The following is a 21,144-nucleotide window of genomic DNA, read 5'->3' on the forward strand; positions in this document are numbered from 1 at the left end:
TCGATTTACTCTTGATTAACCCGATCGCTGGTTCCCAAGCCTTGCTAAGATTATAGCCACAGTCACGGTTTATGAGGTCGTCATTGGTGCGAATTTCGATGGCCTCTCTAACAACGCTGTCCCAATATCTCGACGTCTGTAACAGAATCCTCGTGCGGTCATATTCCATGGCGTGATTTTCCGACAAACAATGTGTTCAGCGACCGCCGACTTGCTCGGATACATCAGACGAGTGTGCCTCTGGTGTTCACGGCATCGATCCTCGACGGTACGCATCGTCTGACCAATATACGACTTGCCACATTGACACGGAATCTGGTACACGCCGGCCTTCCTCAAACCGAGGTCATCTTTGGCGCTCCCCACTAGTGCACGAGTTTTATTTGGAGGACAAAACACAGTTCCGACCCGGTGTTTCTTCAGAATGCGAGCGATTTTCCCCGAGAGTGCGCCTGTGTATGGAATAAATGCAGTGCCTACCTCCTCCCTCGTGACTTCATCCATCTCAAGGGGTTGTGCTGCAGTGGTTGGGCGGAGAGCACGTTGAATCTGCCACTCTGAGTACCCATTTTTTCGAAATACAGTTCTCAGATGTTCCAATTCCTGGGGTAGACTCTCTGCGTCAGAGATAGTGCGCGCCCTATGTACTAGAGTTTTAAGTACCCCATTCCTCTGTGAAGGGTGGTGGCAGCTGTCTGCATGCAAATACAGATCAGTGTGCGTAGTCTTCCGATACACCCCATGACCTAGGGTGCCGTCAGCCCTTCTCTTGACCAAGACGTCAAGGAAAGGTAATTTACCCTCCGTTTCAGTCTCCATAGTGAATTTGATGTTGGGGTGTATGGAGTTTAGATGTGTAAGGAAGTCACGGAGTTTATCCATACCATGTGGCCAGATGACGAACGTGTCGTCCACGTAACGGAAAAAGCAAGTAGGTTTCCATACGGATGACGACAGGGCTTACTCCTCGAAGTTGACGTCTTGGTCAAGAGAAGGGCTGACGGCACCCTAGGTCATGGGGTGTATCGGAAGACTACGCACACTGATCTGTATTTGCATCCAGACAGCTGCCACCACCCTTCACAGAGGAATGGGGTACTTAAAACTCTAGTACATAGGGCTCGCACTATCTCTGACGCAGAGAGTCTACCCCAGGAATTGGAACATCTGAGAACTGTATTTCGAAAAAATGGGTACTCAGAGTGGTAGATTCAACGTGCTCTCCGCCCAACCACTGCAGCACAACCCCCTGAGATGGATGAAGTCACGAGGGAGGAGGTAGGCACTGCATTTATTCCATACACAGGCGCACTCTCGGGGAAAATCGCTCGCATTCTGAAGAAACACGGGGTCGGAACTGTGTTTTGTCCTCCAAATAAAACTCGTGCACTAGTGGGGAGCGCCAAAGATGACCTCGGTTTGAGGAAGGCCGGCGTGTACCAGATTCCGTGTCAATGTGGCAAGTCGTATATTGGTCAGACGATGCGTACCGTCGAGGATCGATGCCGTGAACACCAGAGGCACACTCGTCTGATGTATCCGAGCAAGTCGGCGGTCGCTGAACATTGTTTGTCGGAAAATCACGCCATGGAATATGACCGCACGAGGATTCTGGTACAGACGTCGAGATATTGGGACAGCGTTGTTAGAGAGGCCATCGAAATTCGCACCAATGACGACCTCATAAACCGTGACTGTGGCTATAATCTTAGCAAGGCTTGGGAACCAGCGATCGGGTTAATCAAGAGTAAATCGAGCAAACGTATAGTTGTGACGACCACGGCGGACAGAGCCATCACTCCGACGTCATCTCAGACCCCGTCGCAATCTGTTCCACCGCGCGACCATGGCGCGGGGCGCGGACGGCGGAGGGAGCGCGCCGCGGGCGGAGGGTATTTAAATCAGCCGCCGCCGCGACCGAACCCAGTTCCCTCTGAGCAGCCATAGCGTACGGATTTCCGTGCCGGCACGTTCACAGGAGCTCAGTCCGTCAGTTCACCTGATGATGGCGACATGTATGATCGCCGAAATATTGTGCCCGTTGGACACTGTAGACCGGCAGCACACCCGTGGATATTTTGACTATCAAATACGCCGGGAGAAACTCAAGAATCACTTCTCTACTCACTGTTTGCGGATGTAGACTCCATTCACACTGAACTGAATAACGTGATATTCGTTATTGCAGTATCTACAGCAACAGAAAAAACTGAAAAGCGTCTTATCATTCCTCACTACTTCAGTATCCCACTTCTTTCATCACTGATTCTTTCGTACTGTTCTCAAATTACAGACTACTCTTCATCGTTACTGAATTGTGATTTAAGTCTATATTGGCTTCTAGGTAAGCCCTACAACACACTATCTATTAAACTCTATGTCTTCCCAATATGTAATACACTTGGAACCTTCACATATCTTCAGGTCTCCTCCTGTTATACTCCCTCTTTTCACAATTTTAAGGCACTTTATTATCTGAGACTAGTTGAAATTTCTTTCAGAACTCAGTCTTTCTCCTCCATCAGTCCATCTACCAATCACATATTCTTCTATAATCCTTTCGTCTACTACTTCCTTTACTGCCGCATTCCTCACCTCCATGATACGCAACTTACCATTTAAGTTGGTGTAATGAATTAATTGTTCAATATTCTTATACACATGTATAGCTCTTATTTTTCTAGTTGTGATGTCGGCGTGTATAGCCGAACTGATATTGGTAAGTTTGCTTTCCTGTCGATTTTGATGAGAATAAAGCAGACACTTAACTGTTCACAGCAACTCATTGTCTATACTACCGTTGTAGTCATAAAGAACAACTCGTTTTATACCACTTGCTGCAGTTGCTGATAATTCTCAATGTTCTTCTGATCAGAGATTCTTATCTTCTTACTGTTTCACTTCACTAACCCCATTGCATCTAGACTAAGCTGGTCCTTTCTTTTTCCAAGTATTCTATCTAGCCTAGAACGTTCAGAAATTTCACTCTGACTCGTTGTATGTTATCCTTTGTGGTTTATTCTATCTTTTTTCAGATTTTTACCTCACTACTGGCTTTCCGTCCAGGAGATCCGAATGTGGGACTAATCCGAAAACTTTTGCCAATGAATAAGTGATCATGACACTTTACAGTTACAGGCCACATGTCCCGTGGATACACCTTACGTGTGTTTCATACAGTAGCTTCCATTGCGTTCTACCTCCTCACGTGGTTGATCATTCCAGATTCTTGTGCTCCTAATGGTCAGTTTGCTAGCCCAGTCCTAAATCCTTGCCCTCTCCAGTGCCTTCTGTGACATGGGCGTTGGCAGAAACTGTGTGACACCTTACGTCGAAAGTCTTCGGCCGCCATAAAAGATGATTTTTATTTAGAACTTAAGCCATGGCTGGTAACGAAATAGGGATCCAGGACATTTTGATTACATTGAACGGTATTTCGCGTGGACTACTATTGGAAATTTGTGGTAAGGTCTTATGGGATCAAACTGCTGAGGTCATTGGTCCCTAAGCTTACGCACTATTTAATCTAACTTCAACTAACTTACACTAAGGACGACACACACACCCATGGCCGAGGGAGGACTCTAATTACTTTTATTTTACTTTTAGAATTCTCGCCTTTTATCTTAAGAGCGCCTCTTTACATCCCTTTAGGCTTATAAGAAAATGCCACAATCGGCTCAGTAATGTAACTTATAATTATATTTTCCTCGCAGAAGCCTTCTAAGGCGTGTTTAAGACTCCTTAAATAACCTTTCTCAAAAGAAAAGCCTCGTGTTGATCAAAGATGAGCTTATTCGAGAAAAACGAATCAGTAATTTATTCTTAGTAAAAGAATAAAATAAATACGTAGTTCAAACAAAAATGAATAAATTTCATTTTGAAAAAACTAATAACCTTCATCAAAGGGAAGACCAAACTTATAACCAATTACTCTTCTGGAAGACAATTAGAAAAAAAAATTTCAGAGGAAAAACAAGTAATAGCGATTCTTCTTGGAACAAACATTTTCTTCTCCATCTTCATCAGTTCAAGTATCAGGCTTACAGCCTGTTACTTTTTCACAAAAACCATCTTTTCCTTGTGCGTTCTGTCTTCCTCTTTTCTATAGGTCTGTAGTCTATTACATGCCTGCCTATTATTTTTCCCCCTTTCTCCAATATGCTTCTTCTGGCTTGCTACCTCAGTTTCTGATGTATCATTCGAGCAAAATGTATCAATTCTTTCCTGATATCAGAATAATTTCCTCTAACCTCTCGGAGAGTCTCATTCTACGTTTCTTGTAAACTTCATTTCAGCTGACTATACCCTTCTTTGCAGAACATTGTCTTTGTGTCTTTCCTGCTTTTAGTTTCATTTTTTTATTTTTTTTTATTTTTTGGGGACGGTTAATATTCTATGTATAGAGCTCTGTTCTTTGAGAAACTTGTTGGAAAGGTCACTATCATATTCGTAATTTATATCATATCCTAATAGCTGAAAGAGAGATAGGTGTACTACTGCTTATCCCTTGTAAGTAGGCTGTTTAGGTTTTCTTATTGGTAACGCCACCTAGCGCTCTGTATGAAAAATCACTGGCTGTGCTGTGTGCTGTCTGTGGCTAGTTTGCATTGTTGTCTGCCATTGTAGTGTTGGGCAGATGGATGTGAACAGCGCGTAGCGTTGCGCAGTTGGAGGTGAGCCGCCAGCAGTGGTGGATGTGGGGAGAGAGATGGTGGAGTTTTGAAATTTGTAAGACTGGATGTCATGAACTGCTATATACATTATGGCTTTTGAACACTATTGAGGTAAATACATTGTTTGTTCTCTATCAAAATATTTCATTTGCTACCTATGCCTATCAGTAGTTAGTGCCTTCAGTAGTTTGAATCTTTTATTTAGCTGGCAGTAGGGGCGCTGGCTGTATTGCAGTAGTGCGAGTAACAAAGAGCGGGCTGCAAATAATGGTGTAGGCAGTGAAACAATTAGAGAACAGGGAAGCATTATCAATCGATCGGTCGGCAACAGCTCGCCTCAGGATTCCGAAATGACAGGACACCATCTTGAAAATACTGTAGATTCAGGTTTTGGGTCCTCACCGTTTTCTCAAATAAGTCAAAACAAATTTTCTGCTTTTAAAAATGCGAATATTGCCGGTTCAAATGCACTGCCGAATAGCACTGAGGAACATGTTTCAGACACCAGTGCATTGTTATTACAGTTAATGCAACAAATGGGACAAAGGCTACAAAAGTTAGACACAATGGAACAACACCAGAGACAAACACAGCAACAGTTAGAAGCAATGGAACAAAATCGTCACACCATGCTTGAACAAACACGTGAAGATTTAACTACTGAGTTACATAAAATCGAATCGAAATGTGAAAAAGTCTGTAACGACGTAAAAACACAAATTTGTGAGCATTGCTAGCCTATTTTTCCGCGTCATGAAAATGCATTACAGAATCATGAAGCAGCCATAAAAGAACTGCAAACTATTGTTCATGAAAATCACGACACCTTGCAAGCTAAAATTGGCTCAGTTGCATCTACCGATTCGGTTACGCAACTTGCAAGAACTCAGGAAAACTTAAAAGACACAGTAGATACGATTTCAACACAAATGGACAATCTGAAACTTGGTTCAGAAAAACACACGGAGGAAATAATTTCACTATTGGATAAAGTAGCCGAACTTTCAGATCAGTTCTCTAACTTATCTACAAAGTAGATGATGATCTGAATGACACAAGACCTGTAGCCTCCACGGACACTGAAGAGTATGAACAAATTAGAAAATTCAAACAAAATTAAAATCAAATCAATACACAGTACAAAAGAAAAATCCGGGAAGTACAAGATCAGTTGGCACAAGTAATACAAGAATTACATACTTCAGAGGACACTCGCGCTCCAGTACGGGAAGAGGGACATAGAAATACCGGACAACCACAAAATAATAACACAGGACACTTCGGAAATTATTAAAGAAATTGGCAAGGCGCATTGAATTTTGAGATGGAACCGCCGAAACGAAGTAACAATGAGCGATGGGCGACTCGCCGACACGATGATTTTGACTATAAGCTGTTCATTGCTACACGTAAATTCAAAACATTTAAGAATTCTGACAACGACATTCATCCACAAGCATGGCTCCATCAATTCTCTCATTGTTTTCCTCCAAACTGGTCATTGGAGCACAGGTTAGAATTTACGTGTGGCTATTTAGAGAATGAACCAGCTGTAAGAATGCGATCGGTCATTCACGATTGCCACAGTGAAGGAGAATTTTATCATGCCCACCTCTCAGCGTATTGGTCTCAAGCTACACAAGACCGAGTAAAACATAGCATCATAATGATGAAACGTTTCGAACAATCCGAATTTTCCAGTCTTATGAAATATTTTGAAGACATGTTTCATAAGAATCAGTATCTTTCAAACCCATACAGCCCCTCAGAACTCATCCGCATTTGGTTAATCAAATTGCCTGAACATTTACGACATATTACTTTGGCAGGACGTTGAAGACGACATTGAAGCTTTTCAGGGACTGTTACAAGAACTGGAAATTTACACTGACAATAGCGGAACGCGAAAATAGGAGCACAACAATTACAGGTCACATCTGTCACAGTCCGCGATGACAGAAATAATACACGACAAGGCTATTCTTACAACGTAAATCGTGACCAAAACAGACACCACCCGTATGACAACCATTGGCAGAGTAGTAATAATTACAGGAAAAGATCACCTCTCCGCAGTAATGACAATCACAGAGACAATCAGAGAAACAGACAATATGGGAACCAAAATAATTATTATCAAGGGGGAAAGAATAACTTTAAATGCAATGGTCCAGCGTGCAGTTACAATTCAGGAAGAAATTCCCCACCACGTGACTGGCAAGAAAGAAACTATGGAATCTACCGATATGACGACAGACGATATAATCATAACGACAGACCTTAGTTGGATCAGAACTGGCGAGCTTCAAACAGGGCAGGGCCTTCTCGTCAAGGTGAATTTGTAAAAGTTAGGTCTCCTAATCCCAACAACGACGCACGCCAACAAAGAGATAGCAGACAATGACTCGCACCGCAGGCAGCCACGTGCGCCGGCTGGCTCAGAGAAAAATTCCAGTATTCTCTACCGACGTATACCGTATGATATTGCGTTCAAGTTGAAACTCTGTGTACTGGGAAGAGTAAAGGTTTACACCACATTTCACATGTAAAACCGTTTATTGAAAGATAATCTGCTTTTTAACTTTGTCTTTGCCATAAAACTTTTCACTTCACATTTCTAGTAAGGATTGTCAGACTTAGAAACTGTTACCATGCAACAATCTTTGAAGTTGTCTATCCAATCAAGTACCAAGAGAACTTATTTAAACAGAAATTACGAATGCATTGTTATTGTGAACAGACGACACAGTGTTATTGTGTGTGTACATTCTTGCTTGTTAGTTGCACGATTACGTAACGACTATAAGGCTCACGTATTTAGAACATATACTGCTAATGAGATTTTAATGCAACATTTTGGTTTACTCGAAAATACATTCTGGATTTAAAGTAATTTCAGTGAAATACCAGATGACACAGTGGTTAGTTTATGTGACAGCTACACGATTTTATCATGACGCTACTAATGAGTGACAATTTACAATGTTGCTTTTGCGGTGTTTCTCTTTTATATCTGCACAGTTTTCCTGAATTATTCTGGAAAGTAAAACATGTTTAAGTAGTAACTTTTGTGGTATAGCTACTATGAGACTGCATTTTCCGTAGCACAACAATAAGTTACAGCATAGTACTTTCTTCATCACGGCAATAAGCGTAATAACTAAGATATCTATATGCAAAGCATTTCACTTTTGTTTATCATGAGGTAAGTACATTGACTTTTGCAGAACTTAGCTTTTGGAGGACGATAACTACGACACATGCACAGAGATTATCTCACAACAAGATGCACAGTTTAGCGCTACAGTACACGTATTTGAGTGATTAATTTTGTACTTAAAACATTTATTTTTAAAGATATTTGAAGTACAATGTTACAAAGGTTTTCTGTGATACATTTCATTCCATTGCTGTAATCTGTAACATCTGAGGGTATAATTACATTAATCCTCAGGGGGTACACGCCTACTTTGTGTACCATGTGTTTGGCAAGCACAAGGAGCCCTAGCTAATATGGTACTTGCTTATACAACTTTACACATTGGTACCATATTTCTCTAACACATAAATTACACAGCTATCTGACTATTTAACAGAGAAACAAACATTTTTCTACTACATCAGTAACACATGTTTGCGCAATTACTCAGATGGATAACTTCACACTTATGAAATTGTATTTCGTCCGTACCTTGTGAACTGTTCATATTTTTTCGGAACCATTGTGATACTACGAGAGCTTTGAATGATTTAGTTGGTACGGGAGCATGATTTTAAAGTACGTTTGAGGTAGATGACACTATTGAAATGAGCAGAGAGTTTTTGTTAGGTTTTGAAATTATTGGAGGAAGCTACGACGATTTTGAGATGTGATTGATCTGTTATGATGTTATTATTATGACGACGATGTGTATTATGCTGTTGAGGTATGTTTATGATCAATAAGCTGACGTTATATGAGGAATTTGATTATGCTACATATTTATTAAGATGAAATATTGAAGAAGTGTCAACGAATATGAATATGTGTAATAAGGTAAGGAATAATGAGTAGTAGTTAGGGACTTTGGTTTGTGAAAAAGGATGTTGGAAACCAAGAATCGTACTTTAAGAGTTATGAAATGTGTGTATATGTGAGCTTGTATCACTATGCTGGCGAAAATTTTTTGGACACTGTTATATTTACAGGATTTTGTTTTTACAGATTTGTAATGCAAATTCAAGACCTGTGAAATTTTTTATATGAGACTGTCACTGTATTGCAAACTGGTGTCGTAAATATTTCAGTAAGAAAGCCAAGTGACCTTGACGTAATGCGTCTTGAGCGGCCAGCTGCCTCAGACGCCTGGAGAAAAAGCCATTAGTGTGTGCCTTTTCAGAGGCACAGGTGAAAAAAACCAAGGGCCATTATCCTCACTATTGACATTCCTTTGTAGAAAGCATCCCAAATACGACACACTCAAACTTGAAAACATATGATAACACTGTGGAGCTCTTAATTTATTATATTTGCTGAAATGTCTAATGAAGTGACGAGAAATATTTTATGTCTATACACCTGATTATGACTACTGTCTTTCTAGTTGAGAGATTTTTTTTTACTATCTTATGAAATGCCATATGGCTAATGAATGATGTTTCATACCTTCCTTTGTACATATTTGCACATTTTCTTTAATATCTAGTTTCTAGCTGCACCGCAGCATTGGTTATTACAAAATTTAATATACGTACTAATATCACTATTTTCTGTCTACAGACCCAGCAAAGAATACGTTTATGACATGCTTTCTTAGAAAAGAGCACAAATAGACATTTCCCTTCACAGGAATTGAATAAACAATTTTTTTAATGACTTGCTAACTTTCTTGCAGAGTAAGTTTTTGTGATGCATCACTCTAGTGTTAAGATGTAACATAGGTATTAGACATGGCCATTTTTAGTGTAATATTTTTTCTGCTTGAGCTTTGTCATATTTAGGTATAAGTTATTTCATATGCTGCTGTTGTTTGCCAGGCATAGTGTTACTGAATTTGACTTAGTATTACTCTGTTAAGCCAGTTTTACTACTGATTTATTTTTATTGTTTGCTGCACATTGCCTTATATTAGTTGTAATATTGCAATTGCTCTGTTAATTTATTTTAGTGCTGCTTGCTTTGCCAATTTGAATTTTTTTGTCATTGCTGTTTGTGTTAATTTGTTATGTGCTGCTGCATTGCCTCGTCCCTTGATATATATATCTGAGCTCAGTAGATTTAAGTTAGCTTAAGAGGGGGTAGGCTATATAAGAGAACGAGTTGTGATGAATTGGAAGAAATGCATTGAGAAGCTATAAGAAAATGGTTTGGCCAAAAAAGTAGTGTACAGTGGAGAAAAATTATTTTTGAAAGAGGATGTGAACAGAATACAGAAAGCAGGCTTAGATAGGACTTTTTGAGAATAATGATGAACGAAGGGCGATCTCCATGCAAAATACTGCACTAAAACAAACCCTGTCCTTTCCTTTTGTCTTATACCTCTATGTGTTTGTGTACCCTTGTGTATTTGTGTTTTTCCTGTCTTAATGTGTTTAGCTAATAAGAGTTATGTTGTAGAATTTTTCTAATAATATGTTATTTTCTTTGTAAAGATGTTTAGACATTATTTAATCTGTTCTGTTTTGTTGCTCATATGTGAAGTTGATGTTTCAAAAGTTATTCTGATCTTTATGTATGAACTTATGTCATAATTCTTGTAACACTGATGTATATGTTTATTTCGATTCTTTTGTAAAGCCTGTACTACAAATGTTATCTGTATTGTTATGTTCTTTAATGATGTATTTTGTACCTTTGTAATTGTATTCTCATGTTATAAAATTATAATTGACACCAGTTCATCAAATTAAGTAACTTGTAAGTTCCATTTCACTGCACACGTTTCTGTTGGTCATAGTATATGGACAATATGTGAGAAGTAGGGACTGATAGTGTTTGCACGTCTGTTAAAAATTCAGCAAGGGACTGGATAACAGCATTGCTGGTTCTAAGGACAATTCCAAAAACTTTGTGAGTGCACAAGTGGTGGTTATGGACTTGCTATATTGTCTGCAAGACTCTTCGATGGTGATTGTGCACCTGCACAGTCGCAGCAGATGGCTGCTGGCGATCTCTATGAGGACTACAGTGGGTCTACACCTTTGATGATCCATCAATACCATTATTTCTACAAGGACTGCAGTGGGTCTGCACCTCTGGTGGCCCACCAATACCGTAATCTCTACAAGGACTGCAGTGGGTTTGCACCTCTGGTGGCCCACCAATACCATACTCTCTACGACGACTACAGTGGGTCTACTCTGTGATGACCTACCTACCAATATTCTTCAAAACTTCGACTGACTCTACGGTGGGTTTTCTCTGTTGTGGCCCATTACCTGTCTGCATGTCAAGAGTCAGCACTGTCTTTTCGTTGGAAGGACAACACTACTTCTTCAAGACTGCATGGAAATCCACTACTTCTGTGTGCACTTTCTTCTACTGCTCAGACTTTGAGAAAAACACTGCTATTTTACTGTGATGAGCGATCAGTACTGTCTTTATGGACTGTGAGAAAATTTTAGCTTTTGACCAACATTGTATCAATAAGTGTGTGCATTTGATTTGTTTGTTATTGTAATTATGAAAAATTTTATCAAATCATTATTGGCCACTGCCCAAAACAATTTGTAAAATTTTTTGTGGGGAGCATGGGGGCTATGTAAGTAGGCTGTTTAGGTTTTCTTATTGGTAACGCCACGTAGCGCTCTGTATGAAAAATCACTGGCTGTGCTGTGTGCTGTCTGTGGCTAGTTTCATTGTTGTCTGCCATTGTAGTGTTGGGCAGATGGATGCGAACAGCGCATAGCGTTGCGCAGTTGGAGGTGAGCCGCCAGCAGTGTTGGATGTGGGGAGAGAGATGGCGGAGTTTTGAAATTTGTAAGACTGGATGTCATGAACTGCTATATACATTATGACTTCTGAACACTATTGAGGTAAATACATTGTTTGTTCTCTATCAAAATCTTTCGTTTGCTAACTATGCCTATCAGTAGTTAGTGCCTTCAGTACTTTGAATCTTTTATTTAGCTGGCAGTAGGGGCGCTCGCTGTATTGCAGTAGTGCGAGTAACGAAGATTTTTGGTGAGGTAAGTGGTTGGTGAAAGGTACAGGTTAATGTTAGTCAGGGCCATTCTTTTGTAGGGATTATTGAAAGTCAGATTGCGTTGCGCTAAAAATATTGTGTGTCAGTTTAAGCACAGTCATGCATAATTTTTCTAAGGGGACGTTTCACCCTTCTGGATTACTCTAAAAGAACTCTTCTCGTACCTCCCGGCGTTTTCCAAATACATACACACAAAAAGCTTTCCATCACCCCGGTTTCCAGGAGTCCTGAAGATAGACGTTGACTGTGATATTGTATCACAGGCACAGTCCCTCTGACTTTTCAGAGATGTCACTAAACCCGCCGAAAGATGTAGACCACAATACATGAGCAGCGCCTATTAGACGAAGGGAGTCCGACGGTCGATCAGCTCCAGTCATTCCACCAGGAAGGAGGTACACGGCTTGTGTTGTATGTAGTTCAACCATGCATAGACGGTCAATACCGCAATTCGATCGCGTCCGCATTGTTAATTTGTGCCAGGAAGGGCTCTCAACAAGGGAAGTGTCCAGGCGTCTCGAGCTGAACCAAAGCGATGTTGTTGTGACATGAACTGTCGATGACATGCGTCGCTCAGGCCGCCCAAGTGCTACTACTGCAGTGGATGAACGCTACCTACGGATGACTCGGAGGAACCCTCACAGTGACGCCACCATGTTGAATAACGCTTTGTGCAGCCACACGACGTCGTCTTACGACTCAAACTGTGTTCCATAATCTGCGTGATGCGCAACTTCACTCCTGATTTCCGTGACGAGGTACATCTTTACAATCACGACACCATGCCGAATGGACCGCTCAGGACTGGCATGACTTTTTCTTCATTGGTGAGTCGCATATGTCTTCAACCAGACAATCGTCCGAGACGTGTTTGGAGGCAGACCGGCCTAGCTGAAAGCCTTAGACACACTGTCCAGCGAGTGGAGCAAAGTGGAGGTATCTTGTTGTTTTGGGATGGCGTTATGCAGGGCCGACGTACACCACTGGTGGCCATGGAAGTCGCAGTAACGTCTGTATGATAGGTGAATGCCATCCTCCGACCGATAGTGTTACCATATCGGCAGTATATTGGCGAGGCATTGGTCTTCATGGACGACAATTCGAGCCTCCATCGTGCACATCTTGTAAATAACTTTCTTCAGGATATCGTTTTCGTTCGACTAGAGTGGCCAGCATGTTCTCCAGTCATGAAGCCTATCAAACATAACTGGGATACAATGAAGGCTTTCACGACCGGATGGTACTGTTGTTGATAATTCTTCGGGGTTATATGGCCGTGGTCCATGGAATACTTCTATTCCTAACGTTTCGTCAAATACTACGTTGGACATCCTCAGAGGTATGGCTGGTCCTGTTGAGTCCTGCCGACTGACGAGTCGGGTGTCGGAGAGCGGGTTAAATAGCAAGGAGAGTGGGCTCGGTCTAGCTTGCACATAGTAGCAGGTGGATGGTGTTGCCATGGGTAACCTGTAGAGCCCTGCGATTGCCAATTTTTACATGGAGCAATTTGAACAATTTGCGTTGAATAAAGCAAATAAGAAACCATGTTGTTGGTATCGTTATGTAGACGACACATTCGTGGTTTGGACACACGGTAAAAAAGCCTTAGACGAATTTTTTGATGATCTTAATTGCATAAACTTCTCGCGTCCGTCGGCCGTCGTAATTTAATATATTATTATTGTTATTATTACGTGGTGGGCCTTAATAAAAATGATATTTAAGTTGAACAATGTAATAAACTTTTCATATTAATTTCCTCGGCTAGTCAGTTCACTTTAAAGCAAGAAATCTTTAGTTATTAGTTAAAATTGCGGCCCACACACGCGCGAGAGTATTTTTTCTTACCTCCGTTAACCATTGTATTGTAGTCGGAGTCCTGGCTCTGGGTCTCGGCTATGGTACTGAAAATAAGAATCTTAAAGCTAAGTATTTTCTGCAACGTCGGGCGGCTGTGGAGAAAAATTAATATTATGTTAATAGCGGGCGAGTATTTCGCTTCCGCTAATTTTTCATAAGTTAATATCGCCACGTAATGGTGTCGTTGGCTGCATCGGCCGCTGCGATTGTTGAACTGTAAATTGTTTGAATGCAGGTTAATTCAAGGAAGGCGGACATGAAATCGGGATCACCTCTTACAAATTAAAAGTGCACAATAATATTAAATCATTATATTATATGCTTAACTCATACAAATATGCTTACATTTGCCATCACTCAAAAGATGTCCGTCGATACACAATAAAGACAAGAGAAGAAGTGAAGACGACTAAAAAAATTAACAAAAGAGCGCATCTTGTTGTCTCTTTAGATCATTTTGTCATAAATTATTTGTTTGCATTGTATTTCCTAGCATTTCTCGAAAGAGAAATTATTGTTTTACGGCTACATGATAAAAATATATTATTCAATTTTGAAGTCTTTTCGTAATATAGCACTGGGGACGCTATAAACTCTAAAATTCGGTTTACCATTGAAGTGGAAAAAGACCAGACTATTTCGTTTCTCGATGTGTTAGTCATGCGACAGACCGATGGCAGTCTAAATCATAAAGCGTTTCGGAAGAGAACACATACTGATAGATACTTACATAAGAACTCCAATCATCACCCACAACAAAAAAGAGGCGTAATCGAACGTTTAGTGGACAGGGCAAAACGGATTTGTGCGCCGGAACATCTGGATACGGAACTGAATCATCTGAAACAGGCCTTCGAAAAGAATGGGTACTCAAAGAAAGAAATTAATAGAGTTTAAAGACTTAATTACAGCAGGCCAGAGGACAAGGATGGTACAGAACAATGGAAGAACACGGTGTCCCTACCTTTAATTAGTAAGGTTACAGCAAAATTTTGCTTAAACATAAAGTGAAACCGGTATTCAAACCTACCAGAAAAATAGGACAAGTACTTCGTTCTGTTAAAGATAGAAGACCACCATAATCATCTAGCGGTGTGTATAAAATTCCGTTAACCTGTGGCAAGGTCTATATTGGTACTACAAAAACAAGTGTGAATACGATGGTAAAGGAGCATAAAAGTCTTTGCCGACTGGGTAAAATAGATAAATCGGCCGTTGCGGAACATGCAAAATGGCTCTGAGCACTATGGGACTCAACTGCTGAGGTCATTAGTCCCCTAGAACTTAGAACTAGTTAAACCTAACTAACCTAAGGACATCACAAACATCCATGCCCGAGGCAGGATTCGAACCTGCGACCGTAGCGGTCTTGCGGTTCCAGACTGCAGCGCCTTTAACCGCACGGCCACTTCGGCCGGCTGCGGAACATGCACATCAGTCCAGTAACCATGTAGTTAAATTTTCTGAAACTACAGTTTTAAGTGCTACCACGAATTATTATCCACGACTGTATAGAGAGGCTATTGAAATTTGTAAACATGAAGATAATTTTAATAGAAAAGAAGAGGCCTTGAAATTGAGCGACATATGGACAGTGGCGTTACAGAATCGATAAGTGATTTTTATCTATGATGGACTATTATCGATAGTTACATTTTATCTTTGACTAGTTTTCTCTCTGCTACTATGTGCAAGCTAGACCACGCCCACTCTCCTCGGTATTTAGGCCGCTCTCCGACGCCCGACTCGTCAGTCGGCAGGACTCAACAGGACCAGCCATACCTCTGAGGATGTCCAACGTAGTATTGGACGAAACGTTAGGAATAGAAGTATTCCATGGACCACGGCCATATAACCCGGAAGAATTATGAACAACAATACCTGGGACAGATTGAAAAGAGCTGTTTATGGACGTCGTGACCCACCAACCACTCTGAGGGCTCTACGCCGAATCGCCGTTGAGGAGTGGGACAATCTAGACCAACAGTGCCTTGATGAACTTGTGGATAGTACGCCAAGACGAGTACAGGCGTCCATCAGTGCAAGAGGACGTGCTGCTAGTAGAGATACCAGTGTGTACAGCAATGTGGACCTCCACCTCTGAAGGTCTCGTTGTATGGTGGTACAACATGCAATGTGTGTTTTAATGCGCAATAAAAATGGCTGAAATGATGTCTATGCTGATCTCTACTCTAATTTTCTGTACAGGCTCCGAGGTGATGCAAAACTTTTGTTGGTGTGTGTGTATATCTCCTCTTCTTTTGATTCTTGAACAGCGTATTCAGTATTACTAGTTGAAGTAATCGATACCAGTTTTAATGTTTAACTCGATACGATTATACAACCGAATATTTACGGCGCAAAATATGAAAATGCGATTTAGTTTCCTCCAGGCAGTGCTAAGCCAAGTTTACCCAGGCGAACGTGCTATGTAGCAATCAGAATGAAAAAGAGAGTTAATACTGGAAGTAATTTAGCAAACCACAGCTGGTGTTCCTTCACCTCGCTCGAGTAACAAGCCTGAATTGTTAATTCAGCAACATGACCTCACTGAGGAGGGATTATAGCTTTAGTCTCACACTGTAACACAGTGCCACAAAATCAAGGAAATGTTCGACAAGAAAACCCAATTAGATGGAGGGGAACACCAAGCTGAAGCATTGGAAGAAATTGTTGTGACTCCACAAAATGTGGACATGTGCTGGCATCTCCAGTAAGACATAATATCATTGCCACAAATGGACTGCAATAAAAACTCACACATCAAAGGCCATACGCCAGTCAGTTACAGTGCACCAGCTATGACTCAGTCTTTGTGTTATGCCGCGTGCCATTTGACAGGTGACCTCTTCATTCTTCAACTGATCCCTGCCTGGTCTACGAAACCTGGTGGCTGTGAGTTGGTCACATCTTCTGCTGATATAATGAGTTGGGGACTTCCACCTCAGACATGCTGAGAGCTGAAATGATGGTGTTTGGTGCATAATCAACCTGCCACTATATCCGGGAGGTGGCCGAAATTCTGATCGCCCTGACTTGCATCTGTGAGTAGACACCAGTATCCACAGCCTACCTACGGTGGAGAGGCCATCCCACAACTCAGCAGTATCATCTACGCCCCCATGCACAACTGTTGAAGTTCACTCAGGCACACCACTTTGATGTTCATGAGAGTGCCCTAGTATCACACAAACATATCACATCATTCTTAATGCAGAGAAATCTTCCAGTGTGAGCAGTGTGACTTCAGCCCTGCCCAAAAGGAGTGTTACAATTCTCTTATTTACAAATAAATGAAGCATGTAGATAAAGTCGGAACCTCTATGAGGCGGACTGTAACGGATACTGCTGTATAAAGAGGACGTGGTGCTACAAAATAGTAACGAAATGCTGGAAGTGCTGTTAAGTATACTGTCACGATTAATTGAGTTTTCTTACCAATAACATTTACTTAACTCAGAAAACACACAACTATAACAGATCTCTCCTTAGAGCACCTCAGTAAAATACTTTTGGGTCCTGATCTCGAATAAAATTTCCTTAAAACACTTGCAGTGAGCCAAAAAATAATGTCGTATAAAAGAAACAAGATGAACCCTCCTACAAATGTAAAACAAAGCTCCCAAAGCAATTATTAGTACCAAATATTTAAGGCGGAATGTCATAATAAAAAAAAACTGAAAATCATTAAGAAGGCTAGCTTCCCTCAAGTTCGGTGGTTACTGGTTTGTATTTCAGACAACCTTGCTCAATGTTTGCTGCTATTAAACATCCATCTTGTTCCATTACAGAATCGGACTAGTTACTAAACAGTCTAACATCATCGAAAAATAGTGCACATCAACAATAATCACTATTTAAAAAGTTAGGTATTATTTATTTATTTATTCTGCAGATTGCACAATATTAACTAGAAAATTAAGATAGGCCATACATTCACATTTTTGTTTATACCAATAAATGTATGTCTTTATCTATGCATCATTCATCCCTGGTACAAATAAACATGTACAAAAAGATGCTAATTGTACAAAAATGATACTAGTGCAATTATTTTCTACCTAAAAACAGTACAGTAAAAAACGCTTAAACAGTTTCTCATTGTTCATAATAATATTAATGCTACAGATTCTGTTCCGTTTACGTTCACTTGATAGGATGCACCTAAACTGTTCATGTTAGTTTCCACTGCTGGGTCTTCTCTCGTACTACACTAGTCAACTCAGAACTTTATCTGAAACAGTTCATTGTTATGCACAAGACACAACGACATGCTTCCAACAGCCGTTTACGTGAATTTAAACACTGATTAACTGCGACCAGTTTCATCTAACCAACCAGTTGCAACAGTTGACAGCGAGCTCTAACTGTATCTGTAGCTAACGACGGCAGAATTAGCAAAACATGAGGTTAGAATAACTGATGGGAGTACTATCTTTCTTGGCGCATTCTAATCATATCTACGTGCGGGACACGCCATAATATGCCGTGACCAAAGAGTCACAAATCACAGCCAAACCAATACACTCAACATCAAGGAGCCACACGTTTTGAACACCAAGTGTTTACTGTGACCAGTAGCACAGTGGCCCGCCTTAAGTGCTGCCGGCCGCCGCATCGCACTCCCAATTCTCCAGTATCTGGCAGCAAATTTTAAAATATTCTCTAACGTCTCCTGACAATTGCACTGCAATGCTCCTGTACGCAACACGCAACTCACCTCGTCTTGCGACTGCAACTGCGTGACCAACATCATGCTAACATAATTCGAAATAAATACTGCGGTCCGTGCAGGGCTCAATGCGTGGGAATAACTACTGATGCTACTACTCGAATATTTTCTGTTTTGTATTGGCATTGAATGATTAGGAGCGGTTTCGTCAACAAGCCTTAAGCGATGTTAAAAAAATGAAACGAACCAAAAAAACTTTTAATTTACAATATTCTCAAGATGAAGATTAATACATTGACAAACTTTACTAAGATCTTTCTTTTCTTTGAACAGTTTAAAAACTTTAATTATATCACGATGTCTATAATCAATAATCACATATCTGGCCACAAAAAAATACAGAAATTAGTCTCAATGTACGCGTACCCAGATGTGACAAAATCCCTCCAGTGTGCAAGCAAGCAACAATTTGCGTGCAGCAAAACGGCAAATTACCAAAAATCGTCAATTAATACCAGAATCTCCTCCGACGATACTACACGGTCAGCGCAAGCTGCGACCTGTCCTCATGCGTGGCTTCTCTCCACGTCAGGGTGCGTCCGACTACACTAAACAGCATTTTATCTCGCTACTTCTTGCTATAATAGTATCTCAAATTCAGAGTTTGCGTATGCACGCAACAGCAGAATCAGTTGCCAACTTTCCAAAAAATACGAACGTCCAACTTTCGGAAGTAGAACGACTACAAATTAACCGTACGAAAGCCATAGACACTAAAAGAATCGTCAGGAATTGTAGCCTACCTAAAAGTATAGGTTCCAGAATATCTCTTCGATCGATACTCCCTGCCGCCGTTGGATAAGCAGCGGCAGCAGCAAGTCGTATACTCCTAGCTCACTCATTTGTTACATAGTTTAATCTTAATTTCTTTGCGTGTTTTTGGTTCTTGCATTGTTTAATTCATAAATTTCGAGCGTATTATAGTATTTGAGAGTGTAGCATCGTGTTTTAGTACCTGAATAGTGTAAAATCGCGTAGTCTCCTTCCGGCGCCGAGCAGTGTCTGCAGTGCGCAAGTAGCAGCATTACTGAATTTACTAGACAATCTTGTATTTTAATAACAGTTTAAATTTTGTGGATTTGTTTGCGCTCTCTGTAGATTAGTTCAGACGTTCTTTGCAAAACAGTTTTTAGCATGGATAGGGACTGCAACTGCTGTGTTCGGATGCAGGCTGAGTTGGCATCCCTTCGCTCCCAGCTTCAGGCAGTGTTGGCTTCGGTCACACAGCTTGAGGCTGTTGCCAATGGGCATCACTGTGGGGGTCCGGATGGGGGTTTGTCGGGGACGGCCAGCTCGTCCCACGCATCCCCCGATCGGACTACGACTGTGGTTGCCCGGGATACTGCCCGCATTGAGGCTGATCCCTCACCTGTGGTAGACTGGGAGGTCGTCTCAAGGTGTGGCAGGGGGTGAAAGACATTCCGGAGGGCTGAATGGAAGGCCTCTCCAGTTTGTCTGACGAACTGGTTTCAGGTTCTGTCTCAGGCTGATACTGATCTTCGGCCTGACATGGCTGCTTGTCCTGTTCCAGAGGTTGCCCCTCAGTCTGCAAGATCCGGGTGGTCGCAGAGGGTAGGCTTACTGGTAGTTGGGAGCTCCAACGTCAGGCGCGTAATGGGGCCCCTTAGGGAAATGGCAGTAAGAGAGGGGAAGAAAACCAATGTGCACTCCGTGTGCATACCGGGGGGAGTCATTCCAGATGTGGAAAGGGTCCTTCCGGATGCATGGAGGGTACAGGGAGCACCCATCTGCAGGTGGTCGCTCATGTCGGCACCAATGATGTGTGTCGCTATGGATCGGAGGAAATTCTCTCCGGCTTCCGGCGGCTATCTGATTTGGTGAAGACTGCCAGTCTCGCTAGCAGAATGAAAGCAGAGCTCACCATCTGCAGCATCGTCGACAGGACTGACTGCGGACCTTTAGTACAGAGCCGAGTGGAGGGTCTGAATCAGAGGCTGAGACGGTTCTGCGACCGTGTGGGCTGCAGATTCCTCGACTTGCGCCATAGGGTGGTGGGGTTTCGGGTCCCGCTGGATAGGTCAGGAGTCCACTACACGCAACAAGCGGCTACACGGGTAGCAGGGGTTGTGTGGCGTGGGCTTGGCGGTTTTTTAGGTTAGATGGCCTTGGGCAAGTACAGAAAGGGCAACAGCCTCAACGGGTGCGGGGCAAAGTCAGGACATGCGGGGACCAAGCAGCAATCGGTATTGTAATTGTCAACTGTCGAAGCTGCGTTGGTAAAGTACCAGAACTTCAAGCGCTGATAGAAAGCACCGAAGCTGAAATCGGTATAGGTACAGAAAGCTGGCTTAAGCCAGAGATAAATTCTGCCGAAATTTTTACAAAGGTACAGACGGTGTTTAGAAAGGATAGATTGCATGCAACCGGTGGTGGAGTGTTCGTCGCTGTTAGCAGTAGTTTATCCTGTAGTGAAGTAGAAGTGGATACTTCCTGTGAATTATTATGGGTGGAGGTTACACTCAACAACCGAGCTAGGTTAATAATTGGCTCCTTTTACGGACCTCCCAACTCAGCAGCATTAGTGGCAGAACAACTGAGAGAAAATTTGGAATACATTTCACATAAATTTTCTCAGCATATTGTAGTTAGGTGGAGATTTCAATTTACCAGATACAGACTGGGACACTCAGATGTTTAGGACGGGTGGTAGGGACAGAGCATCGAGTGACAT

This window comes from Schistocerca americana, chromosome 3 (genome assembly GCF_021461395.2).
Source record: "Schistocerca americana isolate TAMUIC-IGC-003095 chromosome 3, iqSchAmer2.1, whole genome shotgun sequence".
In the NCBI taxonomy this organism is placed as follows: domain Eukaryota; kingdom Metazoa; phylum Arthropoda; class Insecta; order Orthoptera; family Acrididae; genus Schistocerca; species Schistocerca americana.